Source organism: Hippoglossus stenolepis, chromosome 4 (genome assembly GCF_022539355.2).
Source record: "Hippoglossus stenolepis isolate QCI-W04-F060 chromosome 4, HSTE1.2, whole genome shotgun sequence".
Lineage (NCBI taxonomy): Eukaryota > Metazoa > Chordata > Actinopteri > Pleuronectiformes > Pleuronectidae > Hippoglossus > Hippoglossus stenolepis.
The window spans coordinates 16,187-25,509 of record NC_061486.1 but is presented as its reverse complement, the minus strand read 5'-3'; the positions used below and the strand labels follow the sequence as shown (position 1 = coordinate 25,509).

Below are 9,323 nucleotides of genomic sequence, written 5' to 3'. Positions count from 1 at the left end.
AGTGTTCACCTTCTTACCACGTTATGTTCAGATTCTCTGACTCTGATCATTCTGGACCAGAAGCTTTGTTATTTTATTGTCTGTCATATTTTGATGTGAACTTGTTTACAGCAGAACAGCCACAGGAGTAACTGTGTTTTTGATAGAGCGCATTAGGCTGCTTTTCTTTTAAACATACAAGAATTCTACTGTATTAAGATGTAGTCAGCTTTATGTTTGTATGAACATCAATTTATTCAGCACAAGTTTGATGTCATTTGTTTTATTGTTCTGCTGATATATGAGTCATTAAAATATGATTTTTAAAAACACAAGATAGTGTGTTTTTATTTCCTCTCTCTCTCTCTCTCTTTATATACAGTCTATGAGGAGGGTGAACTTCTCGCCTTTGCTCATATAGATATATGATATATGGACAGATAAATCTCCCTCCACACGTTGAATCGATGTGTTTCTGCAGCGTGGGGCTGAAGAAGGATGAGCTCAGCTGCAGCTCCATTAATAAGCGCTGATCCGTGTGTTTCTAAAGGCGGTTGTTCTTTATTAGTCCAGACACGGTGAAGAAAGTCAGGCAGAGACAGATGAGAGGAGAGTAAAGGTCACGTGGCAGCGGTGTTCCACAACAACATATCATCAACCGCTGTCACTCATCCTCTGTACAGCTGACGTCAATCAGACCTGAGGTGACACACTGTGAAAATACGTGTCAATGTAATTATGTTTGATCCACATGCAACAACTAGCCTTTATTAGAAAAATCTCAATCTGCAGTGATACCCAGGAAAATGACACACACACACACACACACACACACACACACACACACACACACACACACACACATGAAATCTGCTCTCAGCTGAACTTTGAGTAATTATAGTTTATATTTATCGCTATGGTGATTTTTTTCTCAGCTTCTCTTTAAAAACATAGCTTTTTAAATAAAGTAAATAAAAAAACATAAAAACAAAATTCTATCATTTGAAACTGCAGTTTCTGTCTTTAAAACAAATAACTGATTATTACAAGAGGAATTAAGTGTCTTTTATATATATCTCTATATATATATATATAAATATTATATTAAACAGGTTGGTGGTCAAACAGCGACATCTGCTGATTCAGTCTTTCAGTCAATTCGTCTGACTCTTTTCTTTATGGATACAAATTTTAATTTATAAAGTAAAATAATTCATCAGGACAGACACGGTTTGATATTTTCCAATAAAGTCAATTTATTCAAAAATAGAGAATGAAGAGCGAACCAATCATTCATCAGGTTTTTGTTCGTCACCAAACAGAGTTGCATTCATTTGTCAAGTTGTTGATCGATGAATTCATTATTAATAATTGTCGCAGCTCTGGTCACTGATTGTTTTTCATGTGTTTGAAACAGATGAATCAACGTGAGGAACTCAGATTGTAACTCAGGAAACAGATTATATAACACTGAACTGATCTGAAATTAAAAGGTTGTCTGTTCTCAGAAAATATAAAAATAATCTTGTGATGATGACCTCATTGGCAGGTAGTTTGTGCAGTACACACGCTCTCGACCAATCAGGAGTCAGTGTCATCTGTCAATCATCACGTCTCAGCCTGTTTTTATATCAAATAACTGATTCAAACCAAACTGATGAGAAACACTTGAACAAACCTCAGTGAGATGAGCGAGCTGAACAACAGAAACATCTTTACATTTATTAAGCGTGGACTTTGATCTTTGTTCAGATCGATTCAGCGGCTACCTCCTCCGGCGGGGCCGGACCCAAAGCGAGACCACCTCTTCTTCTTGTTAATCGGCAGCTTGACCCGACCCGTTGGCGTCGCTTACACACACATCTACAGATGAGAATGTTCTTCAGTTGAAACAAGTTGTTGTTGGTGCAGATTGCGTTGGCACGAAGCTGGAAGGACACATTTGAGGAGCCTGAATTGGGACAGTCGCGTCGCTGTGGCGTAGTTAGTCGGCGCAGCTTGACGGAGAGTGCGACCTGGATTGAGACACAGCAACAGTCTTAGGATTGGTTTCTCTTCATGTAGAACTGAGTGGATTCATCTCGTGTGCATGCAGCTCATCTGGGATGGGGACGCCACCATTCAACACGCCTTTGTAAAGCTCCTCCTCCTCCGCAGCATGAACAGGCCCTAACTTCCAGTTGTGTCCTGGGCTCGGTTTCAGTTTCCTGTATCTGTTTTAGGATTTTATCTTTAGTGTTAACCTCAGGAACCAATTTTGTACGAAAGTAAAATTCTGATGTGACTTGCATCACAAGCCCCTCTTCTCTGCTAACGTCATTTCTCCTCTGAACTCAGGAACCAATCATCTGCTGCTGTTGGTTGTGTTTCTGCCTCCTCACAGGTGTGGGGGCGGAGTCAGGGCCGGGTATGAGCCTGGGCAGGTTTGGGGGCAGGGTTGAAGTCAAGTGTGTTTCATGGGTGGAGTCTGGATTTGGGGTGGGGTCTGTTTGTGGGACGGCGTCAGTCATGTGTCACCTGCTGCAGTTGCCTTCTCCACTTTAAGCTCCTCCCTCTGTCATCCACCTGGTCAACAAATCCAGCGCACTTGGCGGTTTCCTGCTGTGCTAGGGTCCCTCCCCCTGCAGTGGCCCCAACTCTTCACTCCCACTGGGAGGGGCTGTCTATCTCTGCGGCTATGATTGGCTAAAGCCCATCTGCTTCTGCGAGTCTGATTGGTTCTGTCTTTCTGATTCTGTATCCTTTGGGCTTTTGCAGGCGCCAGCACGGCTAGGTCGAGTGAGGCAAGTGCTGTCTATCAACCTCCTGCCCATGGCGGCGGCCGTACGGGCAGTGCCAGCCTCAGCCGCAGCCAGAATCGAAATGCCAGCGGATCGACTTCCTCGCCACTTCCGATGCTGACCGCCGCCTGTCGGAGCTGGTCACCTCCGCCTAGGCTGTCGGCTGAGCAGAAAACAGCGGCGGCGATGGAGGCCTGGTGGCCATGTTGGAGGTACAGGCCCAGCCACATCTAGGAGGCTGAAGCTTTTCTCTGTCAGAAAGATGGGGCTGACGACAAACAGGAGGCGGCGACTCCGCTGCATCGACATCAGGATGGAGTCTGAGGAGTCTGATGGAGGAGAACAGGTTGGACGCTGTGACCTTCTGCTGTTAAGACAGTTTCTACACTTTGGTCCAAACTGAAACATCTCAACACCTTATGAACTGAAACATGGTTCAGACATTCAACAGGAATCCTGACGACTTTTCATTGGGCAGCTTCAGGAAGCAGCTCATAGGAAAGATTAACATTTATAAAACCAAGTCACGAACCTAACCTCCATAATAAGCTCTGGTTTCATCTGGTTTCATCTGGTTTCATCTGGTTAATCAACAACTAAACGTGTCACAAAACTATGATGAAGTATTAGAGCCATGTTGAAAAACAAAACTTCTTAGATTTTGAAAATATTCGTATGTGAAAATGTGATTTTCTTAAAATTGGTAAAAAATTATTGATACATTACAAGAAACCTGAAAAAACTCCATTAAAATACATTCATGTTCTACTTGTTGTGTTCAGAAAAGACTGAAGGAACCAGGACTGAGAGTTGATTGGGTAAACTCGTCACCTTTTATCTCCCACACCTGATGAAACATCAGGAAACATCTGGAACTGTCTCTGTAATGGATGAAACTGTCCTGAAGAGGGCAGCAATTTGTCATTTAATGCCAAACAGGTCGTGAAATGCTAACATGCATTAGCTTGGATGCTAAATGTGGTTCCGTGTGTCTCGGGCTATAAACTCATCCTCCCAGGAGGCTACTGGTCAAATCTCAATCTATGAAAGTTAGATTCAAAACATGAACAGGTTCTAAAACATACTACGAGATCGATCTTCTGAATTTCTTAGTTCAGTGGAATGTGAGGTAAAAACACAGAAAAGTGAACCATGAGTTGAAAAATGAAATAACTTTAGTTTTCATGTTAAGCTTCTAGAAAAGAATAATTGTGTGAGAACTACATGTGAGTGTTTGTTCAAATGGAAGATGAGACAATGAAAAACAATGAAATGAATTATGACGACATATGATTTATTACCATTTATTAAAAAAACTGACAAAGTTCAGGAAGCAATCTACTGTTAAAATACTGTCTTTAAGTCATACAAAAATAAAATGAAAAACACAGAAAGTGCAGAGTAATTACAACGTTTAAAGTAACGATCAGGCAACTTTTACTTGAAATAATTAATCTTCTGAAGTTGCAGTGCATTAGTTTATCAGAAGATATGAGTAAGAAGTCGTACCTGTGTTTGCAGAAAAATGAGACCTAATGTAACTGTGTAACTTTTTAAATGTTCTCTTTGTTTCTGTGTCGTTTACGTTCCACCCTCACCTGGTTTGTATTCTCAGTGTCGACTCAGCAGCTGCTGGACTCGATCATTATCAAATCTCTACTTTAAAATCCTATCTTAATCCTCGGTCTTCCCTCTGGCGCCACCCTCAGGCCCAAGTTCTGAATCAGACACTGTTTCATCATTCAGATGTGTTTAAGACGGAGGACTGAGTGGACGAAGTCAGAACCAGATTAAGAGAAATGAATATTATAATATTCTTTCCATGTTTATCTGAGAGTGCCGACATGTTTTGAACACGTGACTGAAAGGCTGAGCTCCGTCACACTGCACAGTTGAAGACTTTCTTTGGTTTTTGTTGGAGTCAGTGATGAGGTCAGTCTGTGAGTTTGTGCTGTTCTGACTGTGCAGCCTCATCAGCTCCTTGCTGTTCCCCTCCTCCTCCGCCCTGGGGCTGACCCTCCTCACAGGAAGCTCCACCTCAGCCTCTTCCAGAAGCGAGCGATCAGCTCGCTGGATTTGTCTCCCTGCCATGGACCAGGGCCAGAGCCACCCGGGCTCGTCTCAGCTCGCGGACCCAGCCTGCCACCGAACCGGTTTGAACTGGACCAGGATGACCCTCAGGTCTCCGCTCAAGCCATGCCGGCGATGCGGCCTTCAGCTCCAGCAGGGCCTGGGATCCCTGAGTGGCGTAACCTGGGCTAGGACCACCAGGGCGCGCCGGCTACGAGCCACAAAACTCAGAGTCTCATCTGTGATGGCTGCGAGGAGACACGAGGTTAATGGATGGATGAATAAATAAGAAAGAATGAATGGATGAATGGATGGGTGGATGGAGGGATGGGTGGATGGATGGATGAATGGATGGATGGACTGTGTTCTGTCTGTGTGTCTTTTCTTGTCAAACCTGAGTTCTGGTGTGTATTAGTGTATACTCTTGTGACCTGTGTGTACATGTGTGTACTCACTCCTCCCGGCAGACTGTCTCGGTCAAATATACAACTGAGTATCCAGGCCTGTTTCAGAACAGTGCGAAGTGTCGACAGAACAAACTGCTCGTCTCACTGTTCCTCGCATACGAGATGTACACATCGTATTCTTTATCATCTACATGAAAACACGCGCACACACACACACACACACACACAGGAAACGTGACATTAACGAGGGAAAGAACATTTTTGTTAACATCTCTATCAGGAAGTGAACATTCTGACGTAAAGTCACCGATTAGTCTCAAGATAAAACTCTGTTTCTCTGGGTTGAGTCAAAAATGATTCAAATCAAATGTTGCACTTTCCATGAATGCATCATCACTGATGTGTCACCTGATATCATGTTCTTACCTAATAGTCCTGTAAACTTACATTTCAAAAAGTTGATTTCTATAGATGTAACATTATATTTCTAATAATATTTTTACATATTGAAAATGATTATGTTGATAGTAACTTGTGTTGTTGTGCAAATAAATTTAAAATGAACTTTAAAGAAACTGCACAAAACGACCAAAAAAAAACAACTTGTGTAACATATAATCCATTTGCTAATCTGCCACATGAAGAAACAGCTGAATCTCTGTGAGTTTCCCTGAAGCAGCCGAGTGAACGAGCTGCTGCTGCTGCTGCTTTTCACCTTCGACCAAAGAAATGAAACTCAACAGTAAAAACTTTACAACCAATCTATAAATTTTACTGTTGATTGGTGCAGAGTCAAAGGCTTGACTATAAAACTGCGTGTGTGAGTGTGTGTGAGTGTGTGTGGTGTGAGTGTGTGTGTGAGTGTGAGTGAGGTTGAGTGTGTGTGTGTGTGTGTGTGTGTGTGTGTGTGTGTGTGTGAGTGTGTGTGAGTGTGTGTGTTACAAGCTTTAATTGTCTAAATGCAGGTGACGCTGCAGATATTTCTGGTTCATCTCTACAGTTTTATGAACGTTCATTTTTCTTTCTTTGACTTGTTTCATTAAACAAAGAAGGCTGGGCAACCTGCAGCTTCATCACATCAACAAATCATAAGAGTCATCATCATGTAAAGCACATACACACATACACACCCTCTCGACCAATCAGGGCGTCTCAGCCTGTTCTTATATCATCAAATAACTGATTCAAACCAAACTGATCAGAAACACTTGAACAAACATCAGAGAGAAAGAACGAGCTGAAACGACAGAAACATCTTTGACAAACTGTCTGATTTTTTGTTTGGTCCATGTCCCATCTGCTAACATGGAGGTTTATGGGCTATACTGCAGCAAGACACCAGGGGCGATAGTGATGCTTTGTCTTCACTTTGGGAGCCGTCCGTCGTCCATCTTTATTTACAATAGTTCTGCGTCCTGTATCTGACCACCAGCTGGTCACACGTCAACTCACCTGTGTCGCGTCGCCTGCCGAACCACGGCGGTAGATGAGCAGCAGCTCCAGCCAGAAGACGTGATAGACCACAAAGAGGAGCAGCATGAGGACCAGAGTCACGCCGAGACCACAACCCAGCTCCACGGGCGGCAAAGACACTGACACAACACAACAGACGTTCAACAACAAGGTCCACATCAGGTTGGAACACTGTAGAAAGCATGTGTTTGTCTCACCGTCCTCCTTCAGCTGGCGCTACGAGTCTCGAAGCCTCTGGAGTTCCTCACAGAGCAGTTATACTGTCGCTTCAGGTCGGCAGAGCCAAAGTCCTGAATCACCAGCAGGCTCTCCTCCGTCCGGTCCCCTTTGTAGTACTTCACCTGACTAGAGACACACACACAGAGACAGACACACACAGAGACACACACACACACACAGAGACACGCACACACACACAGACACACACACACACACACACAACACCACAAGAGAGACACAACACAGAGACACGCACCACACAGAGACAGACACACACACAGAGACGCACACACACAGAGACAGACACACACACAGAGAGACACGCACACACACAGAGACACACACACACACAGAGACAGACACACACACAGAGACACGCACACACACAGAGACAGACACACACACAGAGACACACACACACACAGAGACAGACACACACACAGAGACACACACACACACAGAACACGCACACACACAGAGACAGACACACGTATAACTAATGTGTTTGAGATCAGGTCTCAGAGTAAATCCAGGTCAAATCTCCAGAATTTATTGGAAAATAATTCTGTGTGTGTGTGTGTGTGTGTGTCTGCCTGAAGCTGTGGTGTAAAGTAACTAAGTACTTGAGTATCTGTAGTTACCTCTCCCTCACCACATTGCCACACATATACTTATAGCTTTAGTTACATTTTAGATTCAAGTATCGATAAAAATGCATATCTTTATTTTCAGACGATGTGAAGATAAAATAAATAAACATTTTCCTCCGACCTGTTGATATTAGAGAAGCGGTGGTCGGACAGTTCGTCCAGCGTCTTCCCGTCGACCGTCCACCAGATTTTCCACAATGAGTCCAGGGACGGGAACAGACCTCGGCACTGCAGACGCACCTCCATACCTGAGGGGCAGAATATAACCTTCATCCCAGTGTTCACCACAGCAGCAAGTAGTAGTAGCACAGTAGTCCATTCACAAGAGGTCACTGTGACCTTTGACCTTGACCTCTGAATCTAATCAGTTCATCTTTGAGTCCAAGTAGGTGTTTGTTACACATTTTCCCTCCAGGTGTCTTACAGATGTTGTGTTCACCAGAATGTGTGAATGAATAACCTGAACATGACAGCTGGTCAAAAGTGAAGCCACATAATGTGGATCGCCCCCGTGTCTGGCTGCAGTATAGGACATTATCCTCTCTGGGGAAATGAAGGGTGTGTGTGAGTGAGTGAGTGTCTCCACCAATAGAAAGCAAGGTGTAGTGACAACAAGCAATTGTCCCGCCCTCTTTGTGGTGTGTTAGCTTTACATCCGACAGAACCTGTTGATAATAAAGCCGTAGGCGGAGTTAGAGAAGTAAATCTAACACGTGGACCAGTTCACATCTGCACTAACATCTGTCTCTACTTTTGTATCTGACATATTAAGTTAGTCACAGTCATCAGGTCAGTGATGGTCGTACACGAAATGCGTTCACAATCACACATCTGAGTCCTGTAGCGTTCATGTGACCGTGCGTTAGTCACGTGACGGAACAGTGTTTTCCTACAGACAGTTGAAGCGGTGGACTCACCCTGTCTGACAGGAAGACCCGGCTTCTGACCGCTGGAGGATGCTGGGTTCTTAGGCAGCGATGTAGGATCTGAGAGCAAGGACAGATCAGTGATCAGCTGCTCGGTGGCTCGGTGACGTCATCACAGTGAGGTCAGTGTGGTTGTCTCTCGGTTGTGGAGAGCGTTGATGCTCCTGGTGAAGGGGTCTTGCCTCTCTCAGGTAGGTGATGTGCAGAAATATAAACCACAATAAGTATCATACATGGCGAAGAACCTCAGACTGGATCCTTTCTTCTGCGGTCAATGTTCCAGAACGGATACTTGTAACACTGTGGAGAAACTAATCATCCAACCCAACATTCACTGATACCAGTACATAAATACTGTATAATATAAATACTGTATAATATAAATACTGTATAATATATATATATGAATTGAGTGGAATCCTCTTATAGTGATCACGTCTGTCTCGGACCAAATTCATCACTGAAGACGTTGATGACAGACTCAGCTAGCGTCTACAGCTTAAATGTCCATTTGTTTGAAATGGCGTCACATTCTCATCATCACATAATGATACTTTTCTTCAATGAGTCAAATCTTCCTTCAGAGCTGCACATTCATTCAATAATTCAGCTCGACACACTGTGGGGCTGACGTCTATCTTCAAAAACAGCCAATGAGACGCAGACAGACGGACGTGTTACCGAGCCGGATAGAGTCACGTGGTACCAGGTGACGCTGGGATCGCTGTCGGCCATCTTGGTGACGTCCTGCAGGCCTGGACAGTCCAGGATCCACCGCCGTGCTGGGGGATGTCCACACTGCTCGTTGATGCGGCCACC

At 44.1% G+C, this 9,323-nt stretch overlaps 1 protein-coding gene across 1 annotated transcript in view; it reads left to right on the top strand.

Annotated features, from left to right (window-relative positions):
- Window positions 1-9,323, top strand: part of LOC118106630 (collagen alpha-1(I) chain) — a 688,934-nt gene that overhangs the window by 671,202 nt on the left and 8,409 nt on the right.